Raw genomic sequence first — 10273 nt, forward strand, 5'->3', positions numbered from 1 at the left:
CTGGTGTTGGTTTAAAGTCTGAGGACCATATTCTGTGCCTTCTGTACAACACGTTATTGTTCTGAGTGAATCACACATTGTATAATGTAGGTGATAAAAGTAATCGAACAGCAAATTATTAATATGACCAAATCCTTCTATGAAACATTAATTTTGTTCACTTCTTTCAAAAAGAAAGTTTATTCAAGATTTCCCAAGATTGTATGTAAATACTTTCCAGTTGAATGTTTTGGAGTCTGAAGCAATTTCATCAAATTTATTCTGGTAGCAGTCAACAATGACTATGGCTAACAGCAGAAACTGGGATTTAACATCCTTAACTTGATTGGTTTGATACGTCATTGGGATTTTGGTTCCAAAGTGCCTACATTTGTTTTGAAAATGAGATTTAGGCTCCTGAATCAGGTACATATTGCAATACTGAGCACACCAATGCCAAAATACCTTTACAAATCTGGACCTTACTGCTGACAACTCACTAGCCTGGCACGTTATCTTTGTCAACTCCATACAGTTTGGTACCAAAATATTCTATTGAAGACTTGATCCTCATTCCAGCTGGAGCCTAGTTTAGTCTTTATAAATCAGCTTCACACAATATTGCTATTAATTAGCTGAATCACCTCTACTGTCTGAGAGCCTAATCCTGGGAGCCATTGTGTCCTTGTTTTAGGACCCTCAATTCCCATTTAATTCTATGGGAGTTTGTGTTGCTTAGCATCTTGCAGGTTTAGGCCCTAAGCCCTGGTCTACACTAGGAGTTGAGGTCGAATTTAGCAGCGTTAAATCTATTTAACCCTGCACCCGTCCACACCACAAAGCCCTTTTTTTCGACTTAAAGGGCTCTTGAAATCGATTTCCTTACTCCACCCCCGACAAGGAGATTAGCGTTGAAATCGGATTTGCCCGGTCAAATTTGGAGTACTGTGGACGCAATTAGATGGTACTGGCCTCCGGGAGCTATCCCAGAGTGCTCCATTGTGACTGCTCTAGACAGCACTCTCAACTCAGATGCACTGACCAGGTAGACAGGAAAAGGCCTGCAAACTTTTGAATTTCAATTTCCTGTTTGGCCAGCGTGGCAAGCTGCAGGTGAGTGCAGAGCTCATCAGCAGAGGTGACCATGCAGAGCTCATCAGCAGAGGTGACCATAATGGAGTCCCAGAATCGCAAAAGAGCTCCAGCATGGACCGAACTGGAGGTACGGGATCTGATCGCTGTATGGGGAGAGGAATCCGTGCTATCAGAACTCAATTCCAGTTTTTGAAATGCCAAAACATTTGTCAAAATCTCCCAGGGCATGAAGGACAGAGGCCATAACAGGGACCCGAAGCAGTGCCGTGTGAAACTTAAGAAGCTGAGGCAAGCCTACCAGAAAACCAGAGAGGCAAACGGCCACTACAGGTCAGAGCCCCAAACATGCCACTTCTATGATGAGCTGCATGCCATTTTAGGGGGTTCAGCCACCACTACCACAGCCATGTTGTTTCACTCCTTCAATGGAAATGGAGGCAACACGGAAGCAGGTTTTGGGGACGAGGAAGGTGATGATGATGAAGTTGTAGACAGTTCACAGTAAGCAAGCGGAGAAACCGGTTTTCCCAGCAGCCAGGAACTGTTTTTCACCCTGGACCTGGAGCCAGTACCCCCCAAACCCACCCAAGGCTGCCTCCCGGACCCACCAGGTGGAGAAAGGACCTCTGGTGAGTGTACCTTTTAAAATAGTATACATGGTTTAAAAGCAAGCATGTTTAATGATTAATTTGCCCTGGCGTTTGCGGCTCTCCTGGATGTACTCCCAAAGCCTTTGCAAAAGGTTTCTGGGGAGGGCAGCCTTATTCCGTCCACCATGGTAGGACACTTTACCACACCAGGCCAGTAGCATGTACTCGGGAATCATTGTAGAACAAAGCATTGCAGTGTATGTTTGCTGGCATTCAAACAACATCTGTTCTTTATCTCTCTGTGTTATCGTCAGGAGAGTGATATCATTCATGGTCACCTGGTTGAAATAGGGTGTTTTTCTTAAGGGGACATTCAGAGGTGCCCGTTCCTGCTGGGCTGTTTGCCTGTGGCTGAACAGAAATGTTCTCTGCTGTTAGCCACGGGGAGGGGGGAGGGGCTAGCCACGTTGTGGGGGGAGGCAAAATGCGACCTTGGAACGAAAGCACATGTGCTATGTATGTAATGTTAACAGCAAGGTAAAGAGTGTAGCCATTGTTCTAGAAAATGTGTCTTTTTAAATACCACTGCCTCTTTTTTTTTCTCCACCAGCTTCATGTGTTTCAATGATCACAGGATCTTCTCCTTCCCAGAGGCTAGTGAAGATTAGAAGGTGAAAAAAATGCACTCACGATGAAATGTTCTCTGAGCTCTTGCTGTCCTCCCACACTGACAGAACACAGACAAATGCGTGGAGGCAGACAATGTCAGAGTGCAGGAAAGCACAAAATGACCGGGAGGAGAGGTGGCGGGAGGAGGAGAGTAAGTGGTGGTCTGAAGAGAGGTCTGAAGCTGAAAGGTGGTGGCAGCGTGATGAGAGGAGGCAGGGTTCAATGCTGAGGCTGCTGGAGGATCAAACTAATATGCTCCAGCATGTGGTTGAGCTGCAGGAAAGGCAGCAGGAGCACAGACCGCCGCTACAGCCCCTGTGTAACCAACCGTCCTCCTCCCCAAGTTCCATAGCCTCCTCACCCAGATGCCCAAGAATGCTGTGGGGGGGCCTCCGGCCCTCCAGCCACTCCACCCCAGAGGATTGCCCAAGCAACAGAAGGCTGGCATTCAATAAGTTTTAAAGTTTTAAACTTTTAAAGTGCTGTGTGGCCTTGTCCTTCCCTCCTCCACCACCCCTCCCGGTGCTTCTCTCCTCCACCACCCCTCCTGGGCTACCTTGGTAGTTATCCCCCTATTTGTGTTATGAATATTATGAATTAATAAATAATGCATGAATGTGAAGTAACAATGACTTCATTGCCTCTACAAGCAGTGATCGAAGGGAGGAGGGAAGGGTGGTTAGCTTACAGGGAAGTAGAGTGAACCAAGGGGCGGGGGGTTTCATCAAGGAGAAACAAACAGAACTTTCACACCGTAGACTGGCCAGTCATGAAACTGGTTTTCAAAGATTCTCTGATGCGCACCGCGCCCTCCTGTGCTCTTCTAATCTCCCTGGTTTCTGGCTGTGCATAACCAGCAGCCAGGCAATTTGTCTCAACCTCCCACCCTGCCATAAACATCTCATTAAGGGTTAGGCTGGGTCCCCAAGGATAACTATAGGCATTTCAACATCCCCAACGGTTATTTTCTGGTCTGGGAATAAAGTCCCTTCCTGCAGCTTTTGAAACAGACCAGAGTTTCTGAAGATGTGAGCGTCATGTACCTTTCCCGGCCATCCCATGTCGATGTTGGTGAAACATCCCTTGTGATCCACCAGTGATTGCAGCACTATTGAAAAGTACCCCTTGCGGTTCATGTACTCGCCGACTTGGTGCTCCGGTGCCAAGATAGGGATATGGGTTCCATCTATGACCCCACCACAGTTAGGGAATCCCATTGCAGCAAAGCCATCCACTATGACCTGCACATTTCCCAGGGTCACTGCCCTTGATATCAGCAGATCTTTGATTGCGTTGGCTACTTGCACCACAGCAAGCCCCCACAGTAGATTTTTCCACTCCAAATTGATTCTCGACTGACCGGTAGCTGTCTGGCGTTGCAAGCTTCCACAGGCCTATTGCCAATCGCTTCTCAACTGTGAGGGCTGCTCTCATCTTGGTATTCATGCGCTTCAGGGCAGGGGAAAGCAAGTCACAAAGTTCCATGAAAGTGCCCTTATGCATGCGAAAGTTTCGCAGCCACTGGGAATCGTCCAGACCTGCAACACTATGAGGTCCTGCCAGGCTGTTCTTGTTTCCCGAGCCCAGAATCGGTGTTCCACCACATGAACCTGCCCCATTAGCACCATGATGCCCACATTGCCAGGGCCCGTGCTTTGAGAGAAGTCTGTGTCCATGTGCTCATCACTCATTACTGCGCTGACGTTGACTACTCACCTGGTTTCGCTTTGCCAGTTTCTGGTGCTGCATATACTGCTGGATAATGCGCCATCTCCACTTGCATAATGCTATAACCATCTCCACTTGCATAATAATTCCTTTTCCTTTACTATAAAACTGTAAATAATAGCTCAATTTTTATTTTTTGGTACAGCCAATCAAGGTTTTCTGAGACACACAATATTCTGAAGGTCTTTCATTTTTGATATCTTTTTTATAATGTTTGAATGTCTGCTATCGTTGCATCACAGAAGTCCTAGTACCTTTATTTTGTTTTCATGAGGCCCATAGGAGGCAACGAGACTTAGTCATGCTGAAGGAAACTAAGAGATCTCACGGGCATTACAGCCAAGAACGGTAAAACCAATCAGGAAAAAGTAATTGTTATCCCAAATCTTTAAACTGGCCCAATTCTGTAATGCTCAATTATATCTTCTGTGAGATTGAGTTGCCCTGGGGATGTGGAGGAGACGAACCACTCAAAAGGAGATAGCTGGAGGGACGAGGGAGAGTGTGGTGAGCAGTAACATTTGTATTTAACCAGTCCCTCTCTCGTTTTCATTATCTATCATGCAAGGAGCCATGGCCATGTATCCACCTACCCCTCTCTTACATAACGGCCAACATCCACTAATAAGGAAGAGTAGGTTGCATTAATTGTCATATTAGTCTATGAAAACACATGCTGGTTATTTTTTAAAGAGTTTTATGTGGTATCAAACCCCAATGAAAGAAAGTGAATGTATTTATTGGGAGCCTTGTGTGTATACAAGTATACTTCCATGCCATATCTTCAGTATTATTCCTATTGTTAGGTTTCAGAGTAACAGCCGTGTTAGTCTGTATTCGCAAAAAGAAAAGGAGTACTTGTGGCACCTTAGAGACTAACCAATTTATTAGAGCATAAGCTTTCGTGAGCTACAGCTCACTTCCTCAGATGCATATCATGGAAACTGCAGCAGGCTTTATATATACACAGAGAATATGAAACAATACCTACTCCCACCCCACTGTCCTGCTGGTAATAGCTTATCTCAAGTGATCATCAGGTGGGCCATTTCCAGCACAAATCCAGGTTTTCTCACCCTCCACCCCCCCACACAAATTCACTCTCCTGCTGGTGATAGCCCATCCAAAGTGACAACTCTTTACACAATGTGCATGACAATCAAGTTGGGCTATTTCCTGCACAAATCCAGGTTTTCTCACATCCCCCCCACCCCCATACACACACAAACTCACTCTCCTGCTGGTAATAGCTCATCCAAACTGACCACTCTTCAAGTTTAAATCCAAGTTAAACCAGAACATCTGGGGGGGGGTAGGAAAAAACAAGAGGAAACAGGCTACCTTGCATAATGACTTAGCCACTCCCAGTCTCTATTTAAGCCTAAATTAATAGTATCCAATTTGCAAATGAATTCCAATTCAGCAGTTTCTCGCTGGAGTCTGGATTTGAAGTTTTTTTGTTTTAAGATAGCGACCTTCATGTCTGTGATTGCGTGACCAGAGAGATTGAAGTGTTCTCCGACTGGTTTATGAATGTTATAATTCTTGACATCTGCTATTGTTGTTAGTTATAGTTCTAAGAAGATCTGAGGGCAAGAAGTGTCTGTTCAACACACACCCTTGTGTGCGCTCTCAGAAAAAATGTAGAAAGTTAAGACATTTTCAACAACTGGTGATCTGATATGAACCACTGACATCTTAAAGCTGTATGTGAGGGATCCAAAAACTCATTCACATGGTTTCCTGTGAAAGAGGTTTGCTCTCTGATCTAAGGAAACAACTTTTAAAAATGCCAACATATGTCCAAGAAGTTCCCAAAGTAAATTTAAACTCTAATAGTCTGAAATGAGAAATCTGATTAATAAGGATGTTTTTGAACAGAGCAAGAAAGGAGAAATATTTGCTTTGAATTTATGGCAAGGGAGAATGTCTGGGGAATGTGGATTTGGATAAACTACGATAGAAGTCAAGGAAACAAAAGGTGACTTTGAAATATTTTTACGACTAGGCTATTTTTAGCATGCACAAATCACTCTCTGATTCCAAATAAGTCTGAGTAATGTTTGCAGGTTGCGAGAAGCAATCAGAAAAGGTGGTGAAGGTGAAATGTGCATCTTTGATGCAGGAAATTCATCTGCCATTTGCAATTCAGGGTCACATCCTGTGAGTTCTGTTACGTCCTAAGTTTTTCTTGGGAGCTCAAACAGCACTTGTAGCAAAAACATGTTTTTATCTACATTTGCTTATAAAAGTAAGCTTCCTCTCTATGGGAAGAGAGGACCAGGGTGGATTGATATAAATCATGATTTAAATCACTGAGAGAAATACTTTGATTTTAATCAACTTTTTTCTATTTGTACTTCACTTATCTTCTAAAGAGAGCTGCATTCTCATTGGTTAATATAACCATTAAAACATGCTGACTTACAGCTAAATAGAGCCTTTACATTAGATTTGGTCTGTCTTTTTGCTATCTAGGAAGGTACACTATAACTATCTACATTTATTTACTCAATTATATAACTTAATATTTCCAGATTCTTATTAAATGTACATTTTTAGTATGTTCAGAAAATGGTGAATGGTATATTGCTTATTTACTAAACTTTTTCTCACGATTTGGCAAGCTGCATTATAATTGTAACAAACTGGAATTTAATTAACACACAAAACAGCATATAAAATGTATTTTTATTAAACAAAACTAACCCTTAATATGGTACTTGACCTACTGTGCCATGTTTATAGAGTTTGACTTCAAAAGTTTGATGTGTTTCCCCTGATTCTTTCTCTATATCAAAGCAGCCTTTTAATGAAAAGTTTTGATAGAGGTTTACAGATTCACCATATTCATTTTTTATTTAAGTGTTTTGAGAGTTTCTAAGTTTAGGCCTTTACATATTCTACATTAAATTTGAATTTTATTTTAAACAGGGTTATTTCTTAAACAGTAAATTTACTATCATTTAAACAACAAAATAAAACAAATTTTTTTTTTTAAATCACCAATTTCTTTATCCACCCTGCTAACATTCCTGTTGTCTTCACCTCAAGATTGGACAAGTGTAATGTGTCTATGTGTTGGGACCACCCTAAGTGAAACCAGTGCAGAAAGAGGCTATGTTTGCAGTAAATATTGTTATAATTTTATGTACCTACCTTAGGTACTTCTATGGCCCATTATCATAGTGCCTGAGCCCATCATGATATTTAATATATTTATTCTCAGAACAGTCCCCATAATGTAAGGAAAACTGATCCACAGAGGCATTAAGAGACTTGCCAAAGGTCCCACAGGAAGTCTTTTGTGGAGCAGGAAATTGAATCTGGGTCTTCAGGGTCACAGGCTAGTGCTGTAATCGCTGGTCCAGCCTTCTCCTCAGTAGCAACAATCCTTTACCACTGAAATTCACCATTTCATGTGATTAAAATAACCTGAAAGGCTGCATAACAGCACTATTGCTGAATTGTATGGGACACAATCAAACCCTCAGCAAACACTGATGGCCATTGAGGGATGGAAAACCACAATCATCTCAAAAATGTACATAAATAGGGAACGGGGGGGGTCCTTCATTGGATCTGTTGTGCATGTGATGGCTGGAAGGGGGATCATGTGCTAAAATAGTAATTTCAGGCACAAGTGGTAGGAATGCTGAAGGTGACACATGGTATGTGATCTATATGTACCAAGAAATCTCAGCCTTGCAAGTGCCCTTCAATAAATTCAGCTCCACAAAGCGGTGATGATGAGACTGCAACAAGAAAAAAAAATCCATTAATCCATGAATCCATCCATTGATGCTGAAATTTGTATTGTTTGCAGCCTGACTTACAATGGCAAAAACCATGTGCAGTCACTACAGTTCATGTATTAGCCAATGGTTAGGTAAGACACTACCTTGGATTGGATTACTTGTCAGCGAAGCTATATAAGCTCCAGTATTCAAATATTAAATGCATAGTGAGAAAATATTGTTAAATGTCTTCAGAGACTACAGGGTAGGACACAGGGACAAGCCCAATAGGACTAGTTTCTGAATACACCTATTTACAAATGCAGTAACCTGCTTGTCTGCCAAAACTCCAGCGGGAAGTGCGTGAACTAGACATTTCCCCTTCCTACCTCTGTTATTTCTCGATTTATATTAATAGTTAAATGTGTAAACATCTGAATAACTAAACAAGTACCTGCCAATTTACAGTATCAGTAGACAAGAGATGCAAAATGTTGAGAATTTATCAATGTGAGAAGACTATCAGTACAATAAGGAAATATCACCTGTAACTGGAAGCAAAAGAGCTGTCAATCAGTGCAAGTACTGGAAGGCATACGTGTTTGGGAATTCCACAGGACACTAGCTTTTTGTATGATGTAGCAGGGGAGCTTCTGCTATGTTCTAGATGTGCAGTGGGTCAATAAGGAACACTTTATTAGAAGTGCTCCCTACCTAGGCTGATGCCTCAGCTTTGTATTTTCCACTCAAAAATGTTTACATATTTTGCTGTACAGAAGCAATTTGATTTAAAAAAATAAGGTCCTAGTTACGGGATCTCTAAAGACTCCCTACAGCTTTGCACCACAAATACCCATTTTCTGTGAAACATGCTGTCAGTGATTACATCCATCATCCATATCCTTGGTTTGATTTAAAAAGTAATTCCTGCTTTCCACAAAGGATGGTAAGAAATAGTGCTGCCTAGAATAAGGCATACATGAGAAAAGATAGTAATTTCATTTAGCAATCTATTTATCACGTCTGTCACTTTCATCATAATTATAATCTAATTTCTGTAGAACAAGCAACTTCAGAAGAACAATACTGTAACTTGTTAGATTGTGCCATTTGGGAAAAAATGTTTAAATGGCTAACATGAGTTATGACTTGTGTATGAGTGTACTGCTCCTGGGTTCTAAGATTTAATGTGACTAGCCTTTCAGAAATTGAAAGCTATATTTCAAAGGCTCAAAATATGGGCTCTGTGTGTGTGTGTGTGTGTGTATGCGAGAGAGTGAGATTCGTGATCAGATTATTAACGTAATGAGCTATGCTCACCAGTGTGATTGGTGAAGACACAGTGTAATAGTTTTCTGTTGATGAATGGTTTCTCCATGCCAATACCATATTTACCTAGACATAGGAAATATCAAGGAGTTGTGTACTGACCAATTGCTAAGCTGAATTTCATATTCTTCCGATGAATCCAATAAATTAACTGAATTTTATGGCAGCTATTCTCTTAGATAGGGCAGACTTGAACAAAAGATGATTTTCCAATAAAGCTAGTTCGCCTTTGGACACTTAACTACACAACTAGTGTTATCTAATATGAGTAGACAATTTTTTTTATATGAAAGTAGTGAATAAATTACAGAAGCTGGGGCATTTCTAACACTGCCTACAACTGTAGCAAGACCTTAACAGACATACTGAAATAGCTGGGGCTTGTTCCTGATCCAGCATGCTGATGTAGATGGAACATGTTCCTAGTACAAGTGAGGCAGGTAGGAATTTAGGAATTGCTATACTGATGCACCACAGTGATTCATCTAATTCACTATCCTGCTTTGACCAAGTCTGATAGAGTCAGATAGTTCTACGGAAGATGCACTGCACCCTGTAATGGACAACTGTGGAACTACCTGCCTTTAGGGGAAATTTTGTTCCTAATTCCCAGCAGTTAGTAATTCTTTCATGTACACTAATGCAACCTCATTGATCTCACTGGAACTCTGGATTGACCCTCAGTTCCATTATGAATTACTAGTTATGCAGCTGGGGCATCTGACATCCTATCGAAATATTCATGGCTTCCAGCTAAAAACATCAAATTATTAATGATTGTCAAAGCCCAGTGAATTCCACAGCTCACTGCCCCCAAATTCTGCAGCAAAGCCTTTCCTGTGGCAGTCTGCAAAATCTATGGCAGTTCCAGGTGACTTTTTTTAATTATGGAGATTTTTACTGAATTAAACATGAAGATGAATAATGTATTACTCCTGGGGAAATTCTGCACCAAAAAAATAAAAATTCTGTGCACAATATTTTCAGATTCTGCAAAATTCTGCATATTTTATTTGTCAAAATAACACTATATAATCACACCAGTTTCAATTTTTGGTCATGTATTTCAAAATACCTGTCAGCAAGTATGACTGTAACAATACAGACAACAAAAAAAGATTCAGAAAATGTTTTTTTGACAAATAG

At 41.4% G+C, this 10273-nt stretch overlaps 1 long non-coding RNA gene across 1 annotated transcript in view; it reads left to right on the plus strand.

Moving 5' to 3' along the window:
- LOC311525696 overlaps positions 1-2897 on the plus strand; it is a 160698-nt gene extending 157801 nt beyond the window's left edge. Inside the window, exons 5-6 of the long non-coding RNA XR_014712837.1 lie at positions 1298-1404; positions 2275-2897. This is a non-coding gene — a long non-coding RNA (uncharacterized lncRNA). The remainder of the gene's footprint in view (positions 1-1297; positions 1405-2274) is intronic.
- Positions 2898-10273: the final 7376 nt, after the last annotated feature.

This window comes from Lepidochelys olivacea (assembly GCF_965140295.1).
Source record: "Lepidochelys olivacea isolate rLepOli2 genome assembly, chromosome: 8".
In the NCBI taxonomy this organism is placed as follows: domain Eukaryota; kingdom Metazoa; phylum Chordata; order Testudines; family Cheloniidae; genus Lepidochelys; species Lepidochelys olivacea.